The sequence below is a fragment of the Gopherus evgoodei genome, chromosome 1 (genome assembly GCF_007399415.2).
Source record: "Gopherus evgoodei ecotype Sinaloan lineage chromosome 1, rGopEvg1_v1.p, whole genome shotgun sequence".
Taxonomy (NCBI): Eukaryota; Metazoa; Chordata; order Testudines; family Testudinidae; genus Gopherus; species Gopherus evgoodei.
The window spans coordinates 33,107,325-33,122,409 of record NC_044322.1 but is presented as its reverse complement, the minus strand read 5'-3'; positions in this window follow the sequence as shown (position 1 = coordinate 33,122,409).

Sequence of the window (15,085 nt, the reverse complement as noted above, 5' to 3'; positions counted from 1 at the left end):
CAAAGTCTGCTTTTCTGAAGTCCAGAGTCTGTATTCTGCTGCTCTCCTTTCTTCTTTGTGTCAGGCTCCTGAACCTGACCATCTCATGGTCACTGCCTCCCAGGTTCCCATCCGCTTTTGCTTCCCCTAGTAATTCTTCCCTGTTTGTGAGAAGAGCTCTGCCCCTACTTGGTTCCTCCAGCACTTGCACCAGGAAATTGTCCCCTACACTTTCCAAAAACTTCCTGGATTGTCTGTGCACTGCTGTATTGCTCTTCCAGCAGATATCAGGGTGACTGAAGTCTCCCATGAGAACCAGGGCCTGTGATCTAGTAACTTCTGTTAGTTGCCTGAAGAAAGCCTCATCCACCTCATCCCACTGATCAGGTTGTCTATAGCAGACTCCCACCACGACATCATCCTTGTTGCGCACTCTTCTAAACTTAGTCTAGAGATTCTCAGGTTTTTCTTCAGTTTCATACTGAAGCCATGAGCAGTCATACTGTTCTCTTACATACAGTGCAACTCCCCCACCTTTTCTGCCCTGCCTTTCCTTCTTGAACAGTTTATATCTATCCATGACAGTACTCCAGTCATGTGAGTTATCCCACCAAGTCTCTATTATTCCAATCACATCATAATTCCTTGACTGTGCCAGGACTTCCAGGTCTCCCTGCTTGTTTCCCAGGCTTCTTGCATTTGTGTATAGGCACTTAAGATAACTCACTGATCGTCTTGCTTTCTCAGTATGAGGCAGGAGTCCTCACTTCTTATGCGCTCCTGCTCGTGCTTCCTCTCGCTATACTTCCCCACTTACCTCAGGGCTTTGATCTCCTTCACCCAGTAAACCTAGTTTAAAGCCCTCCTCACTAGGTTAGCCAGCCTGCTTGCGTAGATGCTCTTCCCTCTCTTTGTTAGGTGGAGCCCATCACTGCCCATCACTCCTCCTTCTTACAACACCATCCTATGGTCGAATCCAAAGCCTTCTCTCTGACACCACCTGCATAGCCATTCGTTGACTTCCGTGATTCAATGGACTTTTCCTTCCACAGGGAGGATGGATGAGAACACCACTTGCACCTCAAACTCCTTTATCCTTCATCCCAGAGCCATATAGTCTCCAGTGATCCACTCAAGGTCATTCTTGGCAGTATCATTGGTGCCCATGTGGAGAAGTAGGAAGGGGTAGTGATCCGAGGGCTTGATGAGTCTCAGCAGTCTCTCAGTCACATCGTGAATTCTAGCTCCTGGAAAGCAGCACGCTTCTTAGTTTTCCCGGTCAGGACGGCAGATAGATGAGATGCACTGTCCCCATGAGGAGGGAGACCCGACTACCATCACCCGCCTCCTTCTCTTGGGAGTGGTGGTCGTGGAACTTCCATCCTTAGGACAGTGCATCTCATGCCTTCCAATCAGTGGAGTCTCCTTCTGCTCCCTTCCCTCAGATGTATCATCTAGTCCACTCTCCGCATTAGTACCTGTGTTGAGAGAGCCAGATAAGGAAAATGTGGAGCTTGGGTGGCAGCTTAAAATAAAATGGTCACTTGAGAAGCAGCAGCTGGAGGATTTGGCTTTTGCAACTGAATGAGACTTCAGTGGCTCCTAGGTGGACCTAGGAGGTGTCATGTTCCATCCAGTGGTGGTTAAGAAAAGGTTGATGTTCTGTCCAAAGTTTCTTCTCTTTTTTCTTTTCACCTTACAGTTAGGCTTCCATCAGTTCTATGTCCATGGCATTTTCAATGGAATTAACCCCATGCTGCAGAAATAACTAGTCACTTTTAGAAGACATTATTGCCGGATTTGGGGCCAAACCTCATTTTGCGTGCAATTACTGCTATTCTCTCAATAAATATCTGTATACAATCCACCCCTTTCCAGAAAGTTAGGATGAAGAGCTTAGTCCTTATGGGAAGAAAACTGGGCTATGATAGGTCAACAATGTCACACTAATGTCTTCACCCGTTCCTTGCTCACTCTTAATAAAAATCATAAATATATTATACTGTTGGATTCCAGCAAAATTCTACTCAACTAAAGTACAGAGTGCAAAATGTTGGAGGTATCAACACTCCCTAGCTTCTCTATCACATATATTCTGGTCCTGTGATAAAATTATCCTAAGTTACTCTATGACACAGCCTCTACAGTGTTACTTATCAGGCTTTTATCATGCTCATTACACTATGGAATAAACTGTGTATATTAGACATAGGTGAAAACACCCCTATTTCAGCATGTCTTAAAAAAAATCACCAGTGATAACCCTCCTTAAAATAATTCCTTGATAATGATGGAAAGATGATAGAGCCCCATTTCTTTAAGCACATAAGTGTTGAAGGAAGTTCCTTCTCTCAACATGGATATTATCTTCTCAAGAAAACCTGGATATTTTTTTCTCCGCTTGAGAGCTTCAGTAAGGTATCATGTTGTGATCAACCCGCTGCACTACAGATTCTTTATTTTTCAAGCCCTAATAATAACTCAGTTGTACATAATTGGTCAACAGGAGAGAAGGCAAGCCTCAAACCAGTCTCCTGGCCAAAAGGTCCAAATGGATGGAAATCCTTAAAAGAGGGTTTGTTCTAGAAATGGAACTTGTTTAGATGGATCTTGCAGCAGCTGCTGCCACCCCAGAGCTGGGACAGGGAGGTGAGGAGCAGGCAGCATAAGAGCTGAAATGAATAGACTAGATGAGAACCAGAAAGCTGAGTTTGGAAGTAGCCAGTTGCTACTTTATTATTGTTTCTCTTATTCTAATAAAGTTCCTTGTTCGGTATTAAAAGAAAATTGATTTTTTTACCCTGTCACATGACACAGGGTAAACTGGAAGTGGAGGATAGCAGGGGAGGCAGAAACTGGAGAAAGGACAGAAGTGATGAGTTGTTGCAGAGTGTGGATGGGCATTAGGTTTGATAATAATAAGAAAAATAGGGTATTTGTGGAGGAGAGGAAGAGAGACTTGATGGAAGAAAAGAGCACAGAGGAGACCAAAAAAATGAAGAAAACACAGAAAAATATATAGGGAAAAAAGAATCTTGTGAGAAAGATATAATTGAAATATATATACAGATAGAATAGAGATAGAAATAGATACAACAGAAATAAAAATATACCGAAGGAAGGAAAATGTCCATTCTAAGGGACAGCTCCTCAATTTTATGAAGAAGGAAAGCAAAGAACTAACAAAAGGCAGGAGACATGGTACTTGTTTCATTTTCTTCAATGTTTCCTGTTTTACATATGCTACATTCATAACATTTATGAAAAATAGTAGTAATGGAAAGCATTTTTAGTTTCTTTTCCATATTATGAGTAAATTGGCACACCTTTGTACATTTTATCCACATTTTGTTATCTCCTGAGTAGAATGCTGGACACTGTCATAACCTCTAGCTTTTTGGAGACCACAGGCTGGTCTCCAATGAATGAGGCATCAGGGAAAAATGAATAAAGGCATCTGTTTATAGGACAGGAGTAGGCAACCTATGGCACGTGTGCCGAAGGCGGCGCATGAGCTGATTTTAAGTGGCACTCACAGTGTCCGGGTCCTGGCTACTGGTCCCCGGGGGCTCTGCATTTTAATTTAATTTTAAATGAAACTTCTTAAACATTTTAAAAACCTCATTTTTTAGACAATATATAACTTAAACAATAGTTTAGTTATATATTATAGACTTGTAGAAAGAGACATTTTAACATTTTAGAAGGTATTACTGGCACTCAAAACCTTAAATTGGAGTGACTAAATGAAGACTCAGCACACCACTGCTGAAAGGATGCCGACCCCTGTTATAGGATAATAAATACATAAATAATAATAATAAATAATAAAAGTTAGCTTAAGTTTGGTTAAGAAAGTAACATTTCCCTTTACACTTTGTGACCAATATGGAAAAGGCTCCAATTAGCAAGTAAATGAAGGCCATGAGAATAGTAAGTAGTGATACTTGTAGTATGAGGATGTATGGTTTTAAAAGTAACTGATAAAGTAAAAACAGCTGCAGTAACAAGACCAAGGGAAATTGTCTCAAAAGAAAAAAACCTAAACCTTCCCACTGTATTGCTGTGCAAGCAAGGATGGCAGGAAGCGGGGAGCAGGTGGGGAAGAAAATAAGGGAAGGTCTTGAAGAAAGAAAAGTAGCAGGGAGAAACTGCTTCAAACTAGCATTTGCTAAAGCTAGTAAATTATCTGAAGTCAATTCTTGGCAATGACATCACTTGTTTGTATAAAAAATAAACTCTTAAAGGGTTCATTACTAATACCTGCCTGATCACGTTGGAGCCAACCAGTATGGGTCTAAGCACCCCTGGTTTAGCCTATTTGTAAGTATACTGATCACATGCTTATAAATATTTTTACTGTATTGAATTTAGTAACTGCTTATTGTAATTGCAAAAATAAAAGTTCAACTCAGACATGGCTATCCAGTGAGAGACAATCACATAAAAGAGAAAATAAATTAGTAGTGTGCAGTTGGGAGCTAATTAATCAGTATAAATGTCTGATCCCTAGTGGTTGAATCTAATGACTGCAATGGATGTTGTGAGGTTGTTATTGGTCTCTTTGCTTATGTCCTTCCTGCTAAGGACACAGTGATCAGAACCTACTTCCTTTGCCATTATTCCCTTTATTCAGGAGCTGCAGCTACCTATTTATTAATTATTATTATTACTACTGCTACTACTATTTAATGACCGCACAAGACACAAAATGAAGACATTCCTAGCTCACAGTTTATAGTCTCAAAGAGACACACAGAAACAAGAGAACTCACTGGGAAGCTCAGAGGAGGGAATAACCTGGATTATTTTCCAGCTTTAACCTTACTGGCTGTAGGCATTCTGGAACAAGTGTGACTTTAGGGAGGGATTTGAATGCAGAAAGGCTGGCAGCTTGCTTTACTGGGAGAGGGAAGCACCTGGCAGCATGGAAAAAGATATGGAAATGGGACTGGGAGCAAATACTAAATATTTAGGGCTTGATCCAAGACCCATTAAGATCAATAGAAAGACTCCGATTACCTTTAATGGAAGTTGGATCACGCTCTTAGCCAGTAAACTCTTCAGGTTAGGGACTGTATCTTTCTGTAAGTATGTACATTGTCTAGCAGAGTGAGTCCCCAGTGCTAACTGGAGCCCCTCGGTGCCACTGTAATACAAAGGGATCATGTGCTTGATTCTTTTAGAGGCACTGTGCACTCATAACTGCAGCTGACGGAACCTGCAGGTGCTGAGCACCTCTGAAAAATTGGGCTCATTAATCATACATTGCAAGGCATCTGTCACCTGTGGTACCTAAGCATCATGTCTAGAAAGACCATTATCCAACTATTCTGTGAATGATCCAGCAAGAAACCTCCATCACTTTTAGATCTGCAGAAAGGGTCAGTGTCATTCTGGGATGCTTACCTAGGGTTCAACTTCTAGGCAAGAGTTAGCTTGACGTAAAACCACACCTCCGTTGCAGTTAAGACACTGCCCAAGAGATATCTTGTCACAGAGCACGGTGGGACAGGATCCTCTCTCAAGAGCCTGAGTGAGATGATATCTGGAAAAATATATATTCTGTCCGGTATCTCATTGTCAGAAAGATGTTGACTAACTGGAAGGAGTTCAATCAATCAGCAGCTGGAGGGATTTTCTTATGAGTAAAGATTGAAAATGTCAGCCTTAAAGGAACCTAAGGGAGTTGGGTGACCATTGAAAATCACAGTAACAGAGTATAAATACTTAAAGCATGCACACACCTAGGAGGCAGATGAATTATTTATCATTAGGGTGGCACATGGGGGTTAATAATTTAGGGAACATACAGCTAGCTCTGGCCCCACATACTATGCATCTTTACTGTTTATAAAAAGCTAGATATAAACAGAAGCAAGTAGTGGGTTCCTATCCGACAGGGAGACACAATGGGGGAAAAGGTTGAAATCATGCATTACACTATGCCCAGACAAAGTGTGATTTGATAGCAGATATTTGTATACATGAAGCACTTGCGCTTTTGAGTTCACTGACCCTATTGCTCATTCTGGTAATAGCTAACAAAATCTGGAAGGACAGTCTGCCTTTATGGCCAGCCTAAACATAGCTCCCTGAAATCCATTTTGTCCTGATAGTGGGATTTGACACTGCCTGACAAATGATAATCAAAAGAGCTGATGGGAAAATCTTGCATTTCTGAACCAGTCTGGCAGAGATTACTGTGAGAAAAAATCCTATGCTGTCTTCTAGAGACAGACATAACAAAGGCAGGAAGCACACAAAGCTTGGAACTACTTAACACACTTTGATTAATAAGAAAAAAATGATCTCCCCGCAGTTACCTTCCAAAATCCAAATGAGGCTGCTTTCTTAACCCTAAAAATATTTTGGCTCCTTCCTTCTGAGTCATACTCTCCTGTGGTTTCAGGGAATCACATATAACGCTCTGGTTTGGGAACATATAACTTACAACATGATCTCCTGTGCAGTTATACAACTTTCGCTGTTTGGGCTCAACACAGTATTGTTTTGGGGACTTTTTTCATTTGACTGCCCCAGTGAATAGTACCATGAAAATAACATTGGAGAAAATCTAGCAAAGCAACTAGAGTTGAAACCTAATGACACCATGATTTTGAAAAACTCCTCTGATAAAAGATGACATACTTAATCATCCAAAGACCTTCACCACACTCCTAAAATATATACAGCTGAGGAACTTACTAACAGAGCAATTTTGATCGAGCAACCAAAGAACACTCTTTTCCATACTTCCTTTTAACATTTCTCAAGAGTTTTGGTATATGTAATGCACCTGCAATGCAGATTTAGCTCTACCTATAGAATGTCTCCATTCCAGGAACAATACCTGGGGGACAGAGGGCACAGTAAGTGAGGCAGAGGCAGCCTGGGGAAAAATCTCATACTGCTACTGCCTTTTAAGGCCCAAGACCAACATTCCATAAACAGAGTGGACTGGAACTCTTCTTAGGGATTGCTGGGAAATGTAGTCTTAAAGGCAAACAGGATTGTAGTTTAGGTTCCTGGCAAGGCCTGGGAGGAAACAAGGGTGGGATATATAAAATGCATCCTTTTCACAGTCCAGAGACAGATCGGTATTTGGTAAGTAGCCATAACTGTCGAGTGTACTTCATTTTATTCCCAAAATCACAGTCACACATATTTGGTGTTCCCTGAGTTTTATTGCTGAAAAATTATTTACATCAGAAACAAAGAATGAATGCACTGCGGCCATTTACACTAATAGAATTAAACCCATAGCATATTAAGTTTCCAACAGGAATAATATTTTTGTGTCTTATTTTGAGCCTTTGTCACACATTGTGTTTCTAATAGAATCAGTCTAAATTTTTCCAACAAAAAGTTTAAGTTTTATTTTTTTACATTGCTGAGGGCCAGTTCCATTGCATGGTCTGTCTCTCCTGCTGCCATTCTGGCATCGCACCCTACCCTCATCCTTCGCCTTGTGGGTGGTGACCCCGCGAAATGGGTCCACATTGTCCTTTTGGGCTGGGTCCGGCTGGGTTATATGGGTAGCCTGACCACCAATGCTCACCTGACACCACCTCCCAGGGGTAGGTTCTGGTATCTCTAGTCCAGGCGAGTTCATGTGGTCATTTTGGGGCTTTCAAGAGGGTCTTGATGCAGATCATTTTTAGTTTAGAACCTCCCCCCAGACCTATTTGCCTAGACTGACCCTACCTGGAGCACTAGGCTCCAGATGATATAGTCCTGGGGTTTGTTGGAACACGCAAGCCCCTCCATCACAACAAGGTAAAAATCCTGAGAGAGTTGGTGTGGCGGCAGCAGTGATGCAGGCACTGTACCAATCCGTGGTGGTGAAGCGGAAGCTGAGTTCTCAGATGAAGCTCTCTGTTTACAGGTCACTCTATGTCCTCATCTTCACCTATGGTTATGAACTCTGGGTAATGATCGAAAGGACAAGATCGCAGGTACAAGCAGTGGAAATAAGGTTTCTCTGCAGGGTGACTGAGCTTACTCTTTGAGATAGGGTGAGGAGCTCGGCTATATGGGAGAGCCTCAGAGTAGAGCTGCTACTCCTCCGGATTGAGAGGCACCAGCTCAGGTGGTTTGGGTACCTGATAAGGATGTCCCCCTGGGAGGCTTCCTTTGGAACTATACTGGGCATGTCTCACTGGGCATAGGCCCTGAGACCGACCCAGGACATACTGGAGAGATTATATCTTATGGCTGGCCTGGGAACGCTGGGGAATCCCCCAGGAGGAGCTGGAACCTGTTGACGAGGAAAAGAAGGTCTGGTCCTCCCTACTCTCCATGCTGTCCTTGTGACCCTCCCCAGGAAAAGAGGCATAAAGGAAAAAGAAGAAGAAGTTTCAGTTTTATTAAAAACCCAATTTTTAAGTGAAAAATTGAAATGGCAAATTTGGAAAAAAATGAACACTTTTATTCTAAAATTGTGGGTCTACCCTCCCTTCACCCTGCTTTTCAAACACTTAGCAACTGTTTTACAATTGGCAAAAGTTGGGAAACCATCAGGAAACTGTGGAGAAAAAACTACTTTTCATGCATTTTTACTGTTTTAATGAAGATTTCCCCACTTTCTCACATTTTGACCTTTACCTCCCTTTTAGCAGAAAAAAGTGTGTGTGCGTGCAGGGGTTGGGAAAGAGAAGTGTAACAAAGAGAAAAAAGGAGGTGGAGGAAACCCAGAAAAGTTTTAAAAAGCCCACAATTTTTGGTCTAAAAACCAGACATTTGAACTAAAAACAAATAAAGTGGAAACTGAATTTTTTCAACTGAAAACTTGATATAAGGCTATTTTTACCCTTCAAAAATTCTGCAGGAAAATTCTACATATATGTACGTTAAACTAAACAAAACCAATTATCTTTATGGATAGCAATCCGGAGTTTCTCATGGAAAGAGAAATATGAATTAAGAAAAAAATGGCATAAATAATGTTTTCGGTTTGAGTTGAACAGCACCATAAACCAGGCGGAAGAGATGGATATTGAGACTCAGATGTCACAGAGACATGTATAGATCATGTGGAACCTCTAGTGGTGAAAATGGTCTCCATTTTACAAAATAATGAAAACCTGCTTCTATGTACTGTCATCATATAGTGTAATCTCTGTTCACATTCAGAAATTGACACTGCATTAATGGGATACAATCTTTCTTGTTTAAAGATAAGAACTGCAGAAAATCTGATCTGTGTTTTGATTGTGTTATATTAATAACATAATGCTATGCTTATGCTTGAGCTGGCAGTCCCATTTTAAGCTCCTATTTCAATTATTGTAACGGGCACCGCCAACGTAAAAATGAGACTTCTGCCTGAATATTGTATTGAGAGAAGCTGAATGGAAAAAAAAAGATTTCTCTTTTTCTCTCATCAAGTTTCTTTCTTTATGCATTTGATAGCACTTGGTGTGTGTAGCCAGTTTCACTGTTGCTCCTTTATTCATTTAGGGCCTCATTCAAAGCTGTTGAAGCTAACTGTTTTTTTTCCTTCTGCTCCTGAAACACTGATGTGAGTAACTTTATGCTAATGAAAATCAGTTTGATCTCAATCGGCCTATTCATGTGAAAAAAAGTTACTCATATTGTGATACAGCATGGCCAGAAGGCAGGAGGACAGTGATCCTATTGGGATCCAGGAAGTGAGTGGGTGCCCACTGCTAAAGGACCTCCCCGCAGCCTAAGGGGAGGATCCACAGGACCTGGAAGCCAAGCGATTATAGGAGATAACTAATGAAATAACAGGAAGAGTGATAGAAGGGAGATATGTAAGCCCCAGGATGATGAGAGCCTTATTTCCTATAGAGGGAAGAGAGGTTGCTATAGATTAATTAGAGCACCTGAAGTCCGTTAGAATGCCTGAAGCCAGTCACCTGATAACCCCCCATCCCCGCTTCAATCAGCCAGGGGAAGGAGTTGAAGCAGAGTGGTTTGGTGTTGGAGTAGAGCAGGGATAGGCAACCTATGGCACGGGTGCCGAAGGCGGCATGTAAGCTGATTTTCAGTGGCACTCACACTGCCTGGGTCCTGGCCACTGGTCTGGGGGGCTCTGCATTTTAATTTAATTTTACATGAAGCTTCTTAAACTTTTTAAAAACCTTATTTACTTTACATACAATAATTTAGTTATATATTATAGACTTATAGAGAGAGACCATCTAAAAAGGTTAAAATGTATTACTGGAGCGTGAAGCCTTAAATTAGAGTGAATAAATGAAGACTTGGCACACTGCTTCTGAAAGGTTGCCGGACCCTGGTGTAGAGAGCAGTTTGAAGGAACTGAAGCAGAGTGGTTTGCTGTTGGAGAAGAGAGCAGTTTGGAGGAAAACAGTTTGGAGAAGTGCTATGGCGGGACAGAAGACCAAGACCCTAGATAAAGGGAAACCCGGCTTGTGCAGAGCAGAGGGTCTCCACAAACACAAGGGGTTGGGAGAAACTTGGCCCAAGTGGAGAGAGGGCAGGAAGCCCCACAAGATGAAGGGTTGGAGAGGGAAGTGGCCCAGGGGAAAGAATTGCTAGTTCAAGTGATTTGCTGCTATCCCTAGGGCCCCTGGGCTGGGACCCTGAGTAGAGGGTGGGCCTGGGTCCCTCCCTCTTGAACTCCCTTCTCTGGGACACTAGTGAGACAGTTGATACCCCAGATCAGGGGCCAAAAAAAGGAGCCCTGAACCCCCCCCCCCGAGGAGAAAGTGCTGGACCCATCATAATGGTGCCGGCAATTTGCCACAATATGCATAAATATTTGAAGTATTAGAGCATGAGTCAGTTTTCCTTATTGTTTTGTGCAGCCTTTCACCCACCAACCAGGGAGGAAAAAATGTTAAAAGGAAAATACCATTGTAAATACACAAAAATTGGCACAGTTATGAAGAGCTGCACGTAAAGAGCTTCACATAAGAAGCCATTTGCAATGAACAACAATAAAAAGCTGTACTGGTCCTACAAAACCCATGAACTATGCTGCATATTCTAGATCACCACCTACTGGCATCTTATTTATCCATCTAGATATACACATAGACACCTCTCTTTTATAGAGCACTCATGTAACAATGGGGATTCAAGGGCAGGTGTCATTTTTTAATTTGCTTTCAACTTCTTTAAAAAAAAATGGCTAGATTTCAAGCTCCCCCTTTCAAACTCCTCCTACTACCCAAAAATGTTATCTTTTGGGCTGATATTTTTTGTTTATTCTCAGCCCTGAAGTAATTGGTTTTGGAAAATATAAGAAAAGCTCATCAGTCTAACTGTGATGTTTTTCAGCCATTATAATTGGTTTTCAACCTTTAAAAAAGAGTGCAGGATCTTGGCTCCTTTTCACTCAAATAGTTTGGATTTAAAACTTCAATTTCGGTATAAACCTAATTCTCGGAAAAGGTCACTAATACTTTGCTAAGATTAATAACTTCTTAACAATTTTTCCAAGTGTTGTTTTTTTCAATGTGTGCAGTGTTAAGTTTGCATTGTTCTAATTTTTTAATCAAAATATAGTGCAGTATCAAATCAAATGCCTCACAGAAGTCTGTTACATCAACACTATTACCTTTATTAATCAAACTTATAATCTCATCAAAAAAAGATACCATATAAGCTTGACAGGATCTATTTTCCATAAACCATGTTGATGGCATTAATTATATTACCTTCCCTTAGTTCTTTATTAATTGAATCACATATCAGCTGCTTTATTATCTTATCATTATGGAGAATGACAGGGCCACCCTGGGGGGGCAAGTGGGGCAATTTGCCCCAGGCCCCGGGCTCCGCAGGGGCCCCCAAGAGAATGGGTGAGGCTCCCACCTCGGCCCCAGCCCAACCCATCTCTGCCCCTCTCCTGGAGCCTCAGCGCATCCAGGAGCATCCCAGAACAGCTGCAGCGTGGCTCCGACGGGGCCCCTGAGCCTCTCTCCGCTCACAGCCGTGTGCTAAGGAGGCGGGGTTGCTAGCTCCAGGCTGAGCGGAGGGAGCTTAGCTCAGCCTGGAGCTCGCAGCCCCGCCCTCTTTCCACACGGCTCTGAGTGGGGAGGGGCTCAGGGGCCCTGCCAGAGCCACGCTGCCTCTGTCGAGGGAAGCTCCTGGAAGCTCTGAGGCTCCGGGTGAGGGGGGAGCCAGAGGTAAGGGGCCAGGGCCAGGGGGGTTGGATAAGGGGCAGGGAGTCCCGGGGACAGGGAGGGGGCAGAGGTTGAGGGGGGCGGTCAGGGGAGAGGGTTTGGGGGGATTGGATTGTGGGCGTTCCAGGGGTCTGTCAGGACTCAGTGGGGGGGTGGATAGGGGTCGGGGCAGTCAGGGCACCCACGAAAGCTCATGCTCCAAAACGTCTGTTAGTCTATAAGGTGCCACAGGACTCTTTGCTGCTTATGTAAATTAAGTTGTCATGGGATAAAAGGGAAGGTCCTTTCATGGATTGAGAACTGGTTAAAAGACAGGTACAAAGGGTAGGAATTAATGGTAAATTCTCAGTATGGAAAGGGATAACTAGTGGTGTTCCCCAAGGGTCAGTCCTCTGACCAATCCTATTCAACTTATTCATAAAAGATCTGGAGAAAAGGGTAAAAAGTGAGGTGGCAAAGTTTGCAGATGATACTAAACTGCTTAAGATAGTTAAGACCAAAGAAGACTGTGAAGAACTTCAAAAAGATCTCACAAAACTAAGTGATTGGGCAACAAAATGGCAACTGAAATTTAATGTGGATAAATGTAAAGTAATACACATTGGAGAAAATAACCCCAACTATACATACAATATGATAGGGGCTAATTTAGCTACAACAAATCAGGAAAAAGATCTTGGAGTCATCATGTATAATTCTCTGAAGATGTCCACGCAGTGTGCAGAGACAGTCAAAAAAGCAAACAGGATGTTAGAAATCATTAAAAAGGGGATAGAGAATAAGATGAAGAATATATTATTGCCCTTATATAAATCAATGGTACGCCCACATCTTGAATACTGTGTACAGATGTAGTCGCCTCATTTCAAAAATGGTATATAGTGGCACTAGAAAAGTTTCAGAGAAGGGCAACTAAAATGATTAGAGGTTTGGAGAGGGTCTCACATTAGGAGAAATTAAAGAGGCTAGGACTTTTCAGCTTGGAAAAGAGGAGACTAAGTGGGGATATGATAGCAGTATATAAAATTATGAGTGATGTGGAGAAGGTAGATAAGGAAAAGTTATTTACTTATTCCTATAATACAAGAACTAGGGGCCACAAAATGAAATTAATAGGCAGCAGGTTTAAAACAAATAAAAGGACATTCTTATTCACACAGCGCACAGTCAACTTGTGGAACTTCTTACCTGAGGAGGTTGTGAAGGCTAGAACTATAACAGCATTTAAAAGAGAACTGGATAAGTTCATAGAGGTTAAGTCCATTAATGGCTATTAGCCAGAATAGGTAAGGAACGGTGTCCCTAGCCTCTGTTTGTTTGTCAGAGGGTGGAGACGGATGGCAGGAGAGAGATGACTTGATCATTACCTGTTAGGTTCACTCCCTCTGGTACACCTGGCATTGGCCACTGTTGGTAGACAGGATACTGAGCTAGATGGACCTTTGGTCTGACCCAGTACGGCTGTTCTTATATTCGTATGTTCTTACGTCCTCCATTCACAGGAGTAATTGGATGAAGTAAGTGGAAAATAATGATTAGCTGTAGATCACTGTTGACTTATGTCCACACTGTGGAATAGTGTTGGCAATCCCGTTTCTGAAGAGTATACTATATGAATGGCAAAATTCTATTTTGGCATCCTACTCCCTAAAGGATGGACTAAATGGGCCTTACTGGTATTGGGTCTCTTCTAGCTTTAACTGCTATAATTCCATATTCTAAAAGAAAGTACTTACTTAATTGTGCTGGCCAATCTTTGGTGAGGGGCTCTCTATTATAGACCCCAATATTCAGGAAAGTATTGGGGACATTGTCACTCATCTTCCCATTCCCCTGCATAAAAGCATTGCTCCACTGGAATAGGACTTTGTCCCACACTGCTTTAGGTGGGTGCGGGGAACTAAGACCCTGACAACAAGCCAAATTGTGTGTCACTTTTTCCACTCCTCAGAAAACCATCCTTGCATAGTCATTGTATGAGGCATGATAAGGGGGCAGTGCAGTGTCTTGGGGCTTGTATTTCTGTTTCCTCGTTAGTGGCACCTACCGCTGTCAGAGAATCTAAATTTTAAATTGCTTGGACAATGAAAGGGGAGACCTGTACTGAGGTGAGCAGGAAGATAAGAATGGAGAGAAAATAGAGGATTGGTTCAAATTTGCCACTTTCATAATGTTTTCTGACATCCTTGGGGACCAGATCCTGCAAAGCACTGAGTGCCCTGACTTTCGGCTGAAGGACAGCACAGGTTTGGAGCCATGACAGTGCACCTAAATCTGACCCTGCAGTACCTTACATTATAGATTGCTTTTTTCATCGTGAAGAATCCACAAATGTTTCACAAACAAAAGCTGATCTACCCACATTGCATTTCATGAGTGAATGAAGCCAACTCTGAGATGAAGTACCCAGTAGCACAGAGATGTGTGTTTGTGTTCCTTACCCCGTGCTGCTGGAAATCACTAGCAACAGAACCTGTGTTCTGCCAGTGATCTGTGTACCTCAGTACAGACCTGTGTAAGTGGATACAGTTAACTGAGATCCTGGCAAAACTCACCCACAAACAGCAAGTGGCTGTCAGAGCATGGGGAATTGTAGGAGGACAAGGAGCATAAAATTCCAATGAGTCTCATTTGGAGGAACTTTCAATCCTGGCCAATGTGAGAGTCCCCAGACTAGAAACACCTGGTAGTTTCTATAATGTGACTGCTAGGTGGCACGTGTAGGCATTTCTCAAGCGGTAGAGCACCCCTGGGTTGCTCTTTGTATGTTTTGATATAAAAGAAGAAACTGTGCTTCCATGTCAAATGATTTATTTTAGATTTAAGAAAAACAACAGGAGTAAAAGCGATGTCTCCGTGAGAGGGCACAGTCCGTATTTCATCAGTTACAAGCTGAGAGTAAGATAGGTGCAGAATCTGTACACGGGACACATATTTGCTAACTCTATGGTTTTATCTATTTACTAACATTTAACCACATATAA